General features: G+C 40.4%; 1 long non-coding RNA gene across 1 annotated transcript; it reads left to right on the top strand.

Moving 5' to 3' along the window:
• The first annotated feature begins 609 nt into the window (after positions 1-609).
• Positions 610-1,272, top strand: LOC125302463. Its single transcript, XR_007194910.1, has 2 exons — positions 610-648; positions 1,155-1,272. It is a non-coding gene; the product is annotated as an uncharacterized LOC125302463 (long non-coding RNA).
• The last annotated feature ends 3,255 nt before the right edge of the window (positions 1,273-4,527 follow it).

Here is a 4,527-nt window from a genome sequence, read left to right as displayed (position 1 = left end):
TTCACAAAATCCATGCTTGTATTCAGCATGTCGTCTGGCAACTACAAAAACGTAGTGTTAGCTATTAGGCATGTGTTCTCATGTTCATGTTAGCAGCTGCCAAACGTTTTCCTCAAGCAAAAAAATCGAACGTTACTTCCCAGATAGCAGTAGACTCCGGACAGACTCCGCCTTCAAACTGGCAAATCCGTGTAACTGTCACCTCTGTTTTACTGTCGTGATGGAGACATTGACCCGGATCAGACACCAGGGGGCGGGAAGCACAGTCACAACTGATACGGCCAGCCGTCGTGAAACGCAAGCGCGAATTTTTAGTTCTACGATTTCGTCGACTGCCTTACTGCAGCCAGAGCTGAGTTAGACGTTAACGGAGGCGGTTGGTGAACACGAGAGCTAGTGAAAAGAAGAGTTTGTTTGATTTGTTTCAGGTAAGCCTATTTGCTTCAACTATATTAGAATGAAATACATTATTTTTGCTTTCATATAATGTTAATGGATCCTGTTGACGTTTACGCTACTTTAAACTGATCTTGGACAATTAGCTAACGTTAGCTTTTGGGGTAAGCAAGGGTTAATGAAATGTTAATTTTAGCCATGTACAAATTAATTATTCGGCGTGCCCTGTCTGCAATCCTGCCTTTCAGTAAGGTAAGTGTAAGTCTTGTAGCACTGTTTAGCCTATGTTTCTGACATTTAAAACTCAAAAACCAAAATATATTACATAAAGGTGTTATCAGGATTAAAATTCTCGTTCGTATGACGGACAATCGTCATTTGGAAATTCGAGTCCCCGGTGATGCACTCATAATCAAAGATAACTGTCTCTCTAAAAGCTGAATGTGGAACGCTGTTTTTTTGCTTAAATTGTTTGAACAGGGATAAAAATAGACGTTCCACTTTGTCTTCTAATTTGTACCCTCCATTTTCACATTTTTCAAATTTTCTTGTTCCAAGACTAAGACTTGTCATCTTTCTCAAACAAGATTTTTACATTTCCAATCTAGTGGAAGCATTACACACTGCATCACAAATCATTCATTCTCAAATTCAACTCAAATCATTAACTATCTTGATAATGTTGAGTAATGTCATTTTTGTAAAGGAAGCATTAGCCAAGGATTGTCATGTGTGCTGATTTGCCTTTGTCTCAACAGGGGCAGTAAGGACAAGATCCACCCACCACCCAGTGCATGCTACATATGTGTGTGTAATAAATTGAGAGGGAAAGTGTGTGTGATAAATGAAATTTAATAAAGTAAGTAAAATTTTGAATTTGTGCTTCTTTTCTGAAATACATTAGTACAAGGTTTTGATTTTTAGATAATTTATTCCAAGATGTTGATAATTTAACACTCAATATATATGATCAAACTACTGGCTACTGAGTTCAACTAGGGGTATTGGATGTTACTGTTTAAAAAGCTTTATTAGTAATCCTTTATACATTTGACAATCTTAACTTTTTAAAGCTTGAAATTCTGAACAAATACTGTAACTCCTTGATTTGTTAGTGACATTGACTATATAGTACAAATGGGTGCCAGACGTAAAATGAGCTGGTCCGCATTTGGCCCAAATAAGGGCCGCAATCGGCACTATCGAATACTCATCTGATCTGGATCTGGCCCAGATCATTATGATAAAGTGCACATTTGGCCCAAATAAGGGCCGCAATCGCCACTATCGAACACTCATCTGGTCCGGATCTGGCCCAGATCATGACGATAATTTGCACATTTGGCCCGGATCCGCCAAATAAAAAACACATCCGGTTCAGAGCCGTCCCAGAGCTGGGCCAGATCATGAAAACGGATGCGGAACGGTATTGGCCCGTTGTGCCAAAAGACACCGGCCCAGGTCCGTTTTGCGAATCCGGCCCAGATCTGAAGGTGGATCTGGGCCGGATCCGGGCCAAATACATTTTGCTATCTGGGTTACATTTGGTAAGGCGCACTAGCGCATGTAATATTATTAATTTCGGACCCCAAACAAACAGGATGTCCATTTCTCTGCATTTCATATAACACCATTTCAAACGCTTCATACCGTAAAACTTCAAATAATCGCAGAGTCCCTAAGAGACGCCTGTTTGGGTTAAAGGCCGGTCTCCAGTAGAGGCCTGGTCTGTTTTTTTAGTTTCGGGTTGTATTTAATCTTCTAAAACCCGTCAGATCGTCTGTTTAAAGATTCGCAATGACACAAAACCATTACAGAAAGGAGGTTACATCAGTGTGAATTAGATGTTGCACGTCGTTATAAGCCATCGCAAAGCATTCACATGTCTGGTCACAGTTGCAAGGTTTTAGAATGTTGCATCAAGTTGCTGCTCATCTCGTTGCGAATCTTGGATCTGATTTGGGCTTAAGTATGGCGCAGACTGCGCAAGTTATGATTAGATGGCATTAAAAGACTGCGGTGGGAAAAAGCTAGAGTTCCCAATTGTATAACTTTTTTTTCAATATGAATGCCTATATGTCCGACTTCGTCATCGTTCAATTCATCCCTTGTGTTTAAAATTTGCGGATAGGCCGATGGTAAGCTTGTTTTTATGCTGGCAACAAAACCAGAATGGTTCGCAAACGTTAATTTTTTATTCTAAATGCCATGGCGATAAAGAGAAAAAAGTCAGAAAATGAATTTACCTTAGACTAGGCTATATCAAAGCCCGTCTACGGACATTCTCTGGCTATATAACCGACTGAAATAGGTTAATGATGTAAAGTCAAGTGCGCTTTTATGGGACTGGTGTGTGCGCGCACAGTTTTTATTGATGAGTCGGATTGGCAAGTGCTGCGCATAGTTGCAGTGGAATGTGGCTGCCCAGGGCATTATAAAACTTCTCACTCTTAGACCTACTCATACACGGGCGGTGAAATGGCGATGATTTAGCTGTCTAAATTGAATCATATGCTGGGGGAGAAATCGTCGGACATCCATGATTATTTTGTTATTCAGCACCCCTGGTCAAAAATATGTTCCCGCGCGCCTGGAAGTAGGCTATGATTTAAATGTAGACTGTTGTCAAATTTGGCAAATACAAAACGGGAGAAACAATATGGTTCAAGCTCTCTCATGCTGTTTCATTCGTGCCGAAAAGGAGGGAGAATGAAACATTAAGCACGTTCCACTTTTGCATAAATAATTCCTGAACGGTTTTGGTCAGGGCTAATAATGCAACTGTATTTGACAAAGGACCGATATAGGCTATTTGCTAGTGACAAGATATGAGCTTTCAGTGTGATACGATCTCTTTGTAGATTACGTTTAATTAAAACGTGTTTCATCTGTTCTGGCTATCCCCACTATTTGGATCTTACTGTATCTCACTCAATGAACAACATCTCAACACTAAATAAATGATGATCCGTCATTGTAATCAGATAGCCTAGTCATATAGGTAGACATTCAGTGTGTTTGAAATGATTAATTCGATAATATTTTCCATCTTTGCAGAGGAAAAGTTTTGTGTACAGGGAATTAAAGGCCTGTCTCATATGGACGCCTGTCTCTAATACTAGCCGGTGCAGTTTGGCGATTTGGGAAAATAAAAGCCCGGGCTATTATTTGTAGTTTTACGGTACATTACCTTTCCATACATAAAATCTATCAGCATGCTAACAAACAATCAAACCTCAACTCAAGTAACCTAACGTTAAGTTAATGTTAACAGTTCACTGACTAAGTCAGTTAACAGTTCACTGCAAGCTTGCTGCTGCTTCGTAATTTAATTGACAAACTTAACATATTGTGACCGCAACAAATAAACGTCCCTTTCACATAATGATGAACCAACATAGAGATTTGTGACTCACCAAGAAACTTCTGTGGAGGATGAAACGCTGTCATCGGTTCTTCACGTTAGAATTCTAGCTGATACTTTCGTTAGCCAAATGTATCGGTTCTTCACGTTAGCTGATACTTCCGTGAGCCAAATGTATCGTTTCTTCACATTAGCAGAGACATTTCTGGTTAGCCAAATGTATTCTTTCTTTTACAGTTCACTGTGTGCTTTAGCTTTCAAGCTTCATAGGTGCATTACTGCCACCAGTTGTTTGGGAATGGAATTGCATCTCTGATCGTCGTTCTCAACAAGTTTGACACTTATTGATGATTGACGGTACAGGGGCCAGTCAGGGGCCAATGAGATTTCAGATGGGGCCCGGGCCCCTGTGGCCCCGCCCCTGCCAGGCACCATGAATTTAACCCCGCATTCCAGTTGGTTCTAGGGTTCACATCAGGGTTGGGAAAAGGAAGTGTTTGGGATTGTTCTCGGAATCACTGGTATTTTTGCCACCCACACACCTTGCTGTGTTGGTAGGCAGTAATGATATTCATGAGAATCTCAGGCTGTGTAGGAAATTATACTGCTACTGGCTGTTTTACATTTTACATTTACATTTCTTTATTTCCATGATTTTTAAAACAGTCAGTCACCACATCCCTCAAAGGCAAATTTTAGCCAATATCTTGATATGATATCCATGACAACACAGTGGGGCAGTTGGGTACAATGGATGTGTCATTAGT

Source organism: Alosa alosa, chromosome 10 (assembly GCF_017589495.1).
Source record: "Alosa alosa isolate M-15738 ecotype Scorff River chromosome 10, AALO_Geno_1.1, whole genome shotgun sequence".
Lineage (NCBI taxonomy): Eukaryota > Metazoa > Chordata > Actinopteri > Clupeiformes > Clupeidae > Alosa > Alosa alosa.
The sequence above is the reverse complement of the archived record's forward strand: the minus strand, read 5'-3'. Positions and strand labels throughout refer to the sequence as shown.